Source organism: Oryx dammah, unplaced genomic scaffold (genome assembly GCF_014754425.2).
Source record: "Oryx dammah isolate SB20612 unplaced genomic scaffold, SCBI_Odam_1.1 HiC_scaffold_11232, whole genome shotgun sequence".
Taxonomy (NCBI): Eukaryota; Metazoa; Chordata; class Mammalia; order Artiodactyla; family Bovidae; genus Oryx; species Oryx dammah.
In genome coordinates this window covers 1660194-1672929 of record NW_024080625.1, presented here as the reverse complement: position 1 = coordinate 1672929, position 12736 = coordinate 1660194, and positions in this window count along the sequence as shown.

Genomic DNA, 12736 nt, shown 5'->3' with positions numbered 1-12736 from the left:
ACTATGTTCCTCAGCTGCTCTGCACCTGCCCTCACAGGTCTTTATTAATTATTAGCCCAGTAGCTCATTCTCTGGGCTTCCCAGGTGGCTCAGTGGTAAAGAATCTGCCTGTCAGTGCAAGAGATGCAGGTTCAGTCCTTTGGTCAGGAAGGATCCAGAAAATCTCCAGAAAGTTTCCCTGAAGAAAGAAATGGCAACCCACTCCAGTATTCTTGACTGGGAAATCCCATGGGCAGAGCAGTCAGGCGGGCTACAGCCCATGGGGTTGTAAAAGATTTGGACGTGACTTTGTCACTAAACAACAACAATTGGAAAAGAAAACCCCTGCTAGTAAAGGCCAATATATAGCAAAAGTTGTGGTACTAAGATTAAAAGACAAAAATTATAAAACCAACTATAACTACAAGAAACAGTTAAGGGGTAAACATGAAGATGTAAAATACGACAAAAGAGCACAAAATGTGGGTGATGGGAGTAAAAAATGTGTCTTCTCAAATGGGCTTGAACTTAAATAACTACCAGTTCAAAACAAGTAGATATAGTTATGGGTCAACATATATGAATCCCACTGTAACTACAAATCTACAATAAATATATAAAAACTAGAGAGAAAAGAACATAAACATACCACTGAAGAAAATCATCAAACCACAAGGGAAGAAACTAACAGAACAGAATAGAACAGAGAACTATGAAAATATCTGGAAAAGAAGTACAAAATGGCAATAAGTACCTAACTATCAAAAATTACTTTAAATATCAACTGGACTAAATCCTCTGATCATAGGGTGGCGGATTGGGAAAGAAAACAAGGCCTTTTCTTTTTAATTAATTAATTAATTTTAATTGGAGGCTAATTACTTTACAGTATTGTAGTGGGTTTTGCCACACATTGACATGAATCAGCCATGGGTGTATATGTATTCCCCATCTTGAAGCTCCCTCCTACCTCCTTCCCTATCCCATCCCTCAGGGTCATCCCAGGGCACTGGCCCTGAGTGCCCTGTCTCATCCATTGAACCTGGGCTGGCAATCTGTTTCACATATGGTAATACACAAAAACAAGGCCTTTCTATCTGATGCTTAAAAGAAATTCAATTCAGAGCTAGGTGCACACCAGCTGCAAGTGAGGGGGTGGAAAAGATAATTCATGTGAATGGCAATGACAAGAAAGCTGGGGTAGGCGTACTCACTGGTATCAGATAAAATAGACTTTAAAACGAAGTGTAGTTTGGGATTGACATGTACACACTACTATATTTAAAATAGATAACCAACAAGGACCTACTGCATAGCACAGGAAACTCTGCTCAATAATCTGTAATAACCTAAATGAAAAAAGAATTTGAAAAGAATAGATACATGTATATGTATATCTGAATCACTTTGCTGCACACCAGAAGCTAATAGAAAATTGTTAATATGCTCCAGTGTAAAACAAACATTAAAAATCTATAATAAAATATAAAGGTATTATATAATGAGAAAGGAATTAATACAAGAAGAGGATATAACATTTGCTAACATATATGTACTTAATAAAGAGTCACCTATATGTATAAAGCAAACATTAATAGTTTCAAATGGAGAAATTGACAATAATACAATAATAGGAGGGAATTTTTAACACCCCAGATCAACAGACAGATCAACCCAATAGAATATCAATAAGGAATCACTGGCTTTAAATGACATATTAGACCAGTTGCACTTAATAGCTACCTTCAGAACATTCCATCCAAAAATAACGGAAGACACGTTCTCCAGGATAGATCCACATGCTCAGCCACAAAACAAGTCTCAACAAATTTAAAAGATAGAAATTATACCAAGCATATATTTATAACCACAATGATATAAAACTAGGAATCAATTACAGGAAGAAAAATGGGGAAAGAACAAACATATGAGCAGTGGGTAAATGAAGACATCAAAGAGGAAATGAGAAAATACCTCAAGACAAATGAAATTTTTAAAATCTAAGAAGTACGTCAAGGCTGTATATGGTCACCCCGCTTATTTAACTTATATGCAGAGTACATCATGAGAAATGCTGGACTGGAAGAAACACAAGCTGGAATCAAGATTGCTGGGAGAAGTATCAATAACCTCAGATATGCAGATGACACCACCCTTATGGCAGAAAGTGAAGAACTAAGGAGCCTCCTGATGAAAGTGAAAGAGGAGACTGAAAAAGTTGACTTAAAGTTCAACATTCAGAAAACGAAGATCATGGCATCCGGTCCCATCACTTCATGGCAAATAGATAGGGGAACAGTGGAAACAGTGGCTGACTTTATTTTTGGGGGCTCCAAAATCACCACAGATGGTAACTGCAGCCATAAAATTAAAAGACGCTTACTCCTTGGAAGGAAAGTTATGACCAACCTAAACAGCATATTCAAAAGCAGAGGCATTACTTTGCCAACAAAGTTCCATCTAGTCAAGGCTATGGTTTTTCCAGTAGTCATATATGGATGTGAGAGTTGGACTATAGAGAAAGCTGAACACTAAAGAATTGATGCTTTTGAACTGTGGTGTTGGAGAAGACTCTTGAGAGTCCCTTGGACTGCAAGGAGATCCAACCACTCCATCCTAAAGGAGATCAATCCTGAGTGTTCATTGGAAGGACTGATGTTGAAGCTGAAACTCCAATACTTTGGCCACCTGATGCAAAGCACTGACTCATTTGAAAACACCCTGATGCTGGGAAAGATTGAAGGCAGGAAGAGAAGGGGCCGACAGAGGATAAGATAGTTGGATGGCATCACCAACTCAATGGACACGAGTTTGGGTAAACTCTGGGAGTTGGTGATGGACAGGGAGGCCTGGTGTGCTGCGGTCCATGGGGTAGCAACGAGTCAGATATGACTGAGTGACTGAACTGAACTGAACTGAACTGATAGGACACAGCAAAAGCAGTTTTAAGAAGTTTATAGTGACTATACAGACCTACCACAGGAAAGCAAAAATTCTCAAATAATGTATATTTAAAGAAACTAGAAAAAGAATAAGCAAAGACCAAAATTGGTAGGAGGAAATTATAAATGTTAAAGTGGGAGTAAATAAAAAAGAAACTTAAAAAAATCAATGAAACTAACAGCTGATTCTTTGAAAATATAAACAAACAAACAAGCAAAGCCTTTAGCCAGATTCACCAAGATAAAAAGACACCCTAAATAAATAAAACCAGAAATTAAAAGGCAGAAATTACAACTGGTACTACAGAAATACTACGGATTATCAGAGAATACTATGAACAATTAAATGCCAATAAATTAGCCTGGAAGAAATGAATAAATTCCTAGAATCATATAATCTCTTCAGGTTGAGTCATTAAAAAAATAGAAAAGTTGAATAAACCAATTACTAGCAATGAAATTAAATCAGTAAAAAAAAAAAAAAAAAACCCTTCCGAATGGGAGAAAATAATAGCAAATGATGCAACTGACAAACAACTAATCTCAAAAATATACAAGCAACTTATGCAGTTCAATTCCAGAAAAATAAACGACCCAATCAAAAAGTGGGCCAAAGAACTAAATAGACATTTCTCCAAAGAAGACATACGGATGGCTAACAAACACGTGAAAAGATGCTCAACATCACTCATTATTAGAGAAATGCAAATCAAAACCACAATGAGGTATCACTTCACACCAGTCAGAATGGCTGCGATCCAAAAATCTGCAAGCAATAAATGCTGGAGAGGGTGTGGAGAAAAGGGAACCCTCCTACACTGTTGGTGGGAATGCAAACTAGTACAGCCACTATGGAGAACAGTGTGGAGATTCCTTAAGAAATTGCAAATAGAACTGCCTTATGACCCAGCAATCCCACTGCTGGGCATACACACCGAGGAAACCAGAATTGAAAGAGACACATGTACCCCAATGTTCATCACAGCACTGTTTATAATAGCCAGGACATGGAAACAACCTAGATGTCCATCAGCAGATGAATGGATAAGAAAGCTTTGGTACATATACACAATGGAGTATTACTCAGCCGTTAAAAGAATACATTTGAATCAGTTCTGATGAGATGGATGAAACTGGAGCCAATTATACAGAGTGAAGTAAGCCAGAAAGAAAAACACCAATACAGTATACTAACACATATATATGGAATTTAGAAAGATGGCAATGATGACCCTGTATGCAAGACAGCAAAAAAGACACAGATGTGTATAGTGGACTTTTGGACTCAGAGGGAGTGGGAGAGGGTGAGATGAATTGGGAGAATGGCATTGAAACATGTATAATATCATGTAAGAATCGAATCGCCAGTCTATGTCCGATGCAGGACACGGCATGCTTGGGGCTGGTACATGGGGATGACCCAGAGAGATGTTGTGGGGAGGGGGGTGTGAGGGGGGTTCATGTTTGGGAACGCATGTACACCCGTGGTGGATTCATGTCAATGTATGGCAAAACCAATACAGAATTGTAAAGTAAAATAAAAAAATAAATAAATAAATAAATTAAACAAACAAACAAAAAAACACCTTGCATCTCATAATCCCAGGTCCAGAGTACTTTACAGGTGAATTCTACAAAAACATATAAAGAAGATTTAATACCTATTATTCTCAAATTTGGAGAAGGCAATGGCAACCCACTCCAAAAAATTGAAGAAGGAATATATTCAAACTCATTTTATGGGAAGGATTACATAACCAGACAAGGACAATGCAAAATAACATTACCAGCCAAAAACCTTGATGAACATAAATGTGTAAATTCTCAACAAAATATTAGAAAACTGAAGTTAACATTAAAAGTCATAATCATGAGCAAATGGTATTCATTTCAGGGATGCAAGGATGATTTTACATCCATAAATTGATCAATGTGATACCTTAACAAAACGAAGGATAAAAATCATATGATCATCTTCTTTTTAAATTTAAATTAATTTACTTATTTTAATTGGAGACTAATTACTTTTCAATATTGTGGTGGTTTTTGCCATACATTGACATGAATCAGCCATGGGTGTACATGTGTCCCCTCATCCGAACACCCCTCCCAGCTGCCTCCCCACCCCATACCTCTGGATTGTCCCAGAGCACCAGTTTTGAGTGCCCTGCTTCGTGCATTGAACTTGGACTGGTCATCTATTTTACATATGGTAATATACATGTTTCAATGCTATTCCTTCAAATCATCCCACCCTCACCTTCTCCCACAGAATCCAAAACTCTGTTCTTTACATCTGTGTCTCTTATGCTGTCTTGTACATAGGGTAATCATTACCATCTTTCTAAGTTCCATATATATGAATTAATATACTGTTTTGGTGTTTCTCATTCTGACTTACTTCACTCTGTATAAGAGGCTCCAGTTTCATCCACCTCATTAGATCGGACTCAAATATGTTCTTTTTTACAGCTGAGTAATATTCCATTGAGGACTTGTTCTGGTTAACTAGTGACATATACAGTTAATTATCAGCTGTCTCTCAGGGATCTACTGACCTTCAACCAGGTTGTTCTTCCCTTCTATATCTAATCCATTTTCTTTTCCTAGGAAATTTCCTTATTAGAAATAAATATTTTAATTGATCTAAAAAGAACATTTTTTTCTTGCATGCATGCAAGAGTATAAAAAAATGTTGACACGGTAATTTTTAAAAAAGTTTTTAGCAAAGTTTCTTGGTATAAAATTTCCCAATATTAATTACCTTTGTGAATATCATCAATAAACTACTAAAAGCTCAACATTCAGAAAATGAAGATCATGGCATCTGGTCCCATCACTCCATGGCAAATAGATGGGGAAACAATGGAAACAGTGTCAGACTTTATTTTTTGGGGCTCCAAAATCACTGCAGATGGTGACTGCAGCCATGAAATTAAAAGACGCTTACTCTTGGAAGAAAAGTTATGACCAACCTAGATAGCATATTCAAAAGCAGAGACATTACTTTGCCAACAAAGGTCCATCTAGTCAAGGCTATGGTTTTTCCTGTGGTCATGTATAGATGTGAGAGTTGGACTGTGAAGAAAGCTGAGCACTGAAGAACTGATGAACTGTGGCGCTGGAGAAGACTCTTGAGAGTCCCTTGGACTGCAAGGAGATCCAACTAGTCCATTCTGAAGGAGATCAACCCTGGGTGTTCTTTGGAGGGAATGATGCTAAAGCTGAAACTCCAGTACTTTGGCCACCTCATGTGAAGAGTTGACTCATTGGAAAAGACCCTGATGCTGGGAGGGATTGGGAGCAGGAGGAGAAGGGGACGACAGAGGATGAGATGGCTGGATGGCATCACCAACTCGATGGACGTGAATCTGAGTGAACTCCGGGAGTTGGTGATGGACAGGGAGGCCTGGCGTGCTGCGACTTATGGGGTCGCAAAGAGTCGGACATGACTGAGCGACTGAACTGAACTGAACTGAATATTCCATTGTGTATATGTACCACAACTTCCTTATCCATTTGTTTGCTGATGGACATCTAGATTACTTCCATGTCCTAGCTATTGTAAACAGTGCTGCAGTGAACAGTGGGGTCATGCGTCTCTTCAATTCTGGTTCCTCCATATATATGACCAGCAGTGGGATCACTGGGTGGTATGACAGTTCTATTACCAGTTTTTTAAGGAATCTTCATGCTGTTCTCCATAGTGGCTGTACTAGTGGCAAAAAAAGCATTTGACAAAATTCACATTCATTTATGATAAAAACTCTTAACAAAATGGGTATAGAGGGAACATATCTCAATACATTACCCACAGTTAATATCATACTCAGTTCTCTAAGATCAGGAACAAGACAAGGATGACTACTTTTGCCACTTTTATTCAACATTGTATTGGAAGTTCTATCCAGAGCAATTAGGCAAGAAAACTCATAAAATTCATCCGAATTGGAAAGGAAGAAGTAAAAACTGTCACTATTTGCTGATTGTATGTGTGTATATGTGTTAGGCACTCAGTCGTGTCTGACTTTTTTGTGACCCCATGGACTGTAGCCTGCCAGGCTCCTCGTCCATGGAATTCTCCAGGCAAGAATACTGGAGTGGTTTGCCATTTTCTTCTTCAGGGGATCTTCCTGACCCAGGGATTGAACCCGGGTTTCCTTCATTGCAGGTAGATTCTTTTACCACTGAGCCATCAGGGAAGCCCCGGGTAAATTTGCAGATTCAGCTCAGTTCAGTTCAGTCGCTCAGTCGTGTCCGACTCTGCGACCCCATGAATCGCAGCACACCAGGCCTCCCTGTCCATCACCATCTCCCGGAGTTCACTCAGATTCACGTCCATTGAGTCAGTGATGCCATCCAGCCATCTCATCCTCTGTCGCCCCCTTCTCCTCCTGTCCCCAATCCCTCCCAGCATCAGGGTCTTTTCCAATGAGTCAACTCTTCACATGAGGTGGCCAAAGTACTGGAGTTTCAGCTTTAGCATCATTTCTTCCAAAGAAATCCCAGGGCTGATCTCCTTCAGAATGGACTGGTTGGATCTCCTTGCAGTCCAAGGGACTCTCAAGAGTCTTCTCCAACACCACAGTTCAAAAGCATCAATTCTTCGGTGCTCAGCTTTCTTCACAGTCCAACTCTCACATCCATACATGACCACAGGAAAAACCATAGCCTTGACTAGATGGACCTTTGTTGGCAAAGTAATGTCTCTGCTTTTGAATATGCTATCTAGGTTGGTCATAACTTTCCTTGCAAGGAGTAAGCGTCTTTTAATTTCATGGTTGCAATCACCATCTGCAGTGATTTTGGAGCCCCCCAAAATAAAGACTGACACTGTTTCCACTGTTTCCCCATCTATTTCCCATAAAGTGATGGGACCAGATGCCATGATCTTCGTTTTCTGAATGTTGAACTTTAAGCCAACGTTTTCACTCTCTACTTTCACTTTCATCAAGAGGCCTTTGAGTTCCTCTTCACTTTCTGCCATAAGGATGGTGTCGTCTGCATATCTGAGGTGATTGATATTTCTCCCAGCAATCTTGATTCCAGCTTGTGCTTCTTCCAGCCTAGCATTTCTCATGATGTACTCTGCACAGAAGTTAAATAAGCAGGGTGACAATATACAGCCTTGATGTACTCCTTTTCCTATTTGGAACCAGTCTATTGTTCCATGTCCAGTTCTAACTGTTGCCTCCTGACCTGCATATAGGTTTCTCAAGAGGCAGGTAAGGTGGTCTGGTATTCCCATCTCTTTAAGAATTTCCCACAGTTTATTGTGATCCACACAGTCAGAGGCTTTGGCATAGTCAATAAAGCAGAAATAGATGATTTTCTGGAATTCTCTTGCTTTTTCCATGATCCAGCGGATGCTGGCAATTTGATCTCTGGTTCTTCTGCCTTTTCTAAAACCAGCTTGAACATCAGGAAGTTCACGGTTCATGTATTGCTGAAGCCTGGCTTGGAGAATTTTGAACAGATTACATGATACTAAATATATAAAATCCCAAAGACTCTACAAAAAATAAGTGATTAGAACCAATCATTGCAGGATACGAAGTTAATATATAGAAATCTGTTGCATTTTTGTATATTAATAATAAATTATTAGAAAAAGCAATAAAGAAAGCAATTTCATTTAAAACTGCATCAAAAGAATAAATTACTTATGAATATGAATGACCTGCACTCTGAAAACTATAAGACACTCAGGAAAGAAACTGAAAACACATAGGTGAAAAGATACACTGTGCTCATGAATTAGAAAAATCAATATCAATATCATTAAAATGTCCATACTACTCAAAGTAATCTACAGATTCAATACAATTCCTATCAAAATATCAATAGAATTTTTCACAGAACTAGAAAAAAAAATCCTAAATTTTGTGTAGGACTACAAAAGCCAAAGCAATATTGAGAAATAAGAACAAAGTTGGAGGCACCACACTCCCAGACTTGAAACTGTACTACAAAAATATAATAATCAAAACAGAATGGTACTGGCACAGAAAGAAACACATAGATCAGTAGAACAGAACAGAGAGCCCAGAAATAAATTTACACTTATATGGTCAATTAATTTTTGGCAAAAGAGGCCAAAATATACAATGAGGAAAAGACAGTCTCTAATAAATAGTGTTGGAAAAATTGGACAGCTACATGTAAAAGCATGAGACTGGACCACTTTCTTACACTATATGCAAAAATAAACTCAAAATAGATTAAAGAGTTAAATGTAAGACCTGAAACCATAAAACTCCTAGAAGAAAACATAGGCATGGCACTCTCTGACATAGTTCTTAATATTTTTTTGATACATATCTTTAGGCAAGGGAAACAAAAGCTAAAATAAACAAATGGACTACATCAAACTAAATGTTTTTGTACACTGAAGGGAACCATGAACAAAAAGTAGAAGATACCAAGTGGAAGAAGATATTTGTAAACTACATATCTGATAAGTGGTTGATATCCAAAATACAAAAATAATTCATACAACGTAAAAAATAATTGGGCAGGGACTTCCCTGGTGGTCCACTCTGTGATCCAAATGCAGGGGGCCCAGTTCCAATCCCTGGTCAGGGAACTAGATTACACATGCTGCAACGGAGAGCCTGTATCACATGCCACAACGAAGATCCTGTGTGCTGCAACTAAGACCAGGTGCAGCCAAACAAGTTAAAAAAAAAAAACTGGTCAGAGGACCTGAATAGACATTTTCCGAAAGAAGACATACAAATGGCAAACAAAAAGATGCTCAACGTTACTAATCACCAGGGAAATACAAATCAAATCCACAGAGATGGACCTTTGGGCTATTTGTTCTTGCAAGTTCTGTCCAACTCTTTTGCGACCCCATGGACTGCAACCCACCAGGCTCCTCTGTCCATACTATTTCCCAGGCAAGAATACTGGAGTGGGTTGCCGTTTCTTTCTCCAGGGGATCTTTCTGATCCAGGGATTGAACCTGCATCTCCTGCACTGCAGATGAATTCTTTACCACTGAGCCACTGGAGAACCCCTTAGGGTATTAAGCTAGGTGAGATAAGTCAGACAAAGATAAATACTGTATAATTTCATTCATATGTAGAATCTTAAAAATCAAAAGTAATGAGCAAACAAAACAAAACAGTAACAGACTCATAGATGAAGAGAAAAAACTGATGGTTACCTGAAAAAAGGTGGGTGCGGGGATGGATAAAATAGGTAAAGGTACAATCTTCCAGCTATAAAGTAAATAAGTTATGGGATTGTAATGTACACATAAGAAACAGAGTTATTTATATTGTAACAATGTTGTATGGTAACTAGACATATTGTGGTGATTATTTCATAATGTATAAATTTAAAAAAATTGAATCTGCATACTTTGTTGTACATCTGAAACAAATATTGTATGTCAAATACAATTAGTTAAATAACTCCAAAATACATGAGGCAAAAGTAAATAAAGCTAGGAGAAAAATGCAGATACACAATTACAGTTGGAAATGTTTCAGTAATCAATTCTACAAGTACATCAAATCCCTAAATATAATAGACCTCAACAACTCTATCACTCATGTTAACCAAAGTGACATTTATAGAACACTAAGCCTAGCATTAACAATATACACGTCCCTTCCAGAGGGACAAGCAGATTTCACTAAGATAGACCTTATTCTAGGCAATAAATAAGGAATTTTAAAGAACTTAAATCATTCAGATTATGTTATTTGATCATAAAAAATTATATTAGGGTTCAATAACAGAAAGACACAAATTGCTTCCATATCTTGGTTATTGTAAACAATGCTGCTAATGTATCTTTTCAAGTTAGTGTTTTCATTTTTTCTGAATATATTCCCAGGAGGAATGACTGGATTATATGATAGTTCTATTTTTAGTTTTTTAAGAAAGCTCCATACTATTTTCCACAGTGGTTGCATTAAGTTACATTCCCACCAACAGTGTACAAGCTTCCCCCTTTGCCATACCCTTGTCGGCAGTTGTTATTTGTAGACTTTTTGATGATAGCCATTCTGAAAGTTGTGATATCTCATTGAGGTTTTGATTTGCATTTCTCTAATAATTAGTGATATTGAGCATCTTTTCCAGAGAAGGCAATGGCAACCCACTCCAGTGTTCTTGCTTGGAGAATCCCAGGGACGGGGGAGCCTGGTGGGCTGCCGTCTATGGGGTCACACAGAGTCGGACACGACTGAAGCGACTTGGGAGCAGCAGCAGCAGCAGCAGCAGCAGCAGCAGCAGCAGCAGAGCATCTTTTCATGGGCGTGTTAGCTACCTATATGTCTTCTATGGAAAAATGTCCATTCAGGTCTTCTGTTCATATTTTGATTGGATTATTTTTATGATATTGAGTTGTATGAGCTGTATGCAAAGTTTGGATATTGACATCTTACTGGTCTTATAATTTGCAAATATTTTCTACCATGCAGTAGACTATCTTTTCATTTTATTAATGCTTTGCTTTGCTGTGCAAAAGCTTTAAAATTTAATTAGTCCATTTGTTTATTTTTGCTTTTAGTTATTTTGCCTTAAGAGATGTATCCAAAAATATTGCTATGATTTATGTTGGAAGGTGTTCTGTATATGTTCTCTTCTAGGAATTCTATGGTTTCATGCTTACATTTAGTTCTTTAAACAATTTAGAGTTTATTTTTGTATATGGTGTGAGGAAATGTTCTAATCTCTATTCTTTTACATGTTGCTGTCCAGTTTTTCTAGAACCACTTGTTGAAGAGACTTTTATCTACTGTATATTCTGGTATCCTTTGTTATAGATTAATTAACCATAGGTGCATGGGTTTATTTCTGGGCTCTCTGTTCTGTTACATTGATCTATGTGTCCTTTTTGGTGCCAGTACAGTGCTGTTTTGATTACTATAGTTTTGTAGTACAGTCAGAAATCTGAGAGGGCTATACATCAGCTTTGTTCTTTTGTCCCTCAAGACTGCTTTGGCAATTTGGGGTCCTTTGCATTTCCTTGTGGATTTTAAGATTCTTTGTTTTATTTATATGAAAAAATGGCATAGGTATTTTGATAGAGATTGTATTAAATCTGTAGATTTCTTTTAATTATATTATTTCTATTTTCTTCTTAAAACAACCGACAAAGAAAGCTCTTTGCAACTATGAGATGACCTTGAGGATACTGAGCATATTACCACTTCATTTTTTTCCTTGGGAAGTGAAAGGACTTTATTATTCAGCCTGAGTACGTTTTTCAAATTTAAGAGTCTTGTGGAGTAGTTGTTTCATAGTATACTATCACTTCTGCCTACATTCTATAGGTTGAAGAAAGTCACAAAGTCACTTTCAGATTCAATGGTTAGGAATGTATAGTCACATGATAATGGATAGGGATTATCCTATTGCGGAGATAGAAACTAGTTTATTAAACCAATCTATGCAATTGCTATTCAAAAAACCTAATTCCTTTCATTCCTCCATTTTCCTCACTCCTCATATCTATTCCATCAGGACATCCTGTTGAATCTTTTGTCAAATTACACACAGAATCCACACATTTTCCTTCTGCCACCCAAATCCAAGATACCATCATCTCTTGCCTGGGCTCCTAGAGTCTTCTAATTGGTCTTCTCACTGTTTCTCTTTCCCTTTACTTATCAATTTTCCTTACTGGATTGCAAGACTGATCTTAAAATGTAAATCAGTTTGTATTGTACATTCACTTAAAATGACTTTTTAATACACTAATAGCATCGAAAGCCATGTATTATTCTCCTGCCTATTTCTCCAATCTTATCTCATTCTGTTCTTCTTTGTTCACTATGTTCCAGCCCCATGAGTCT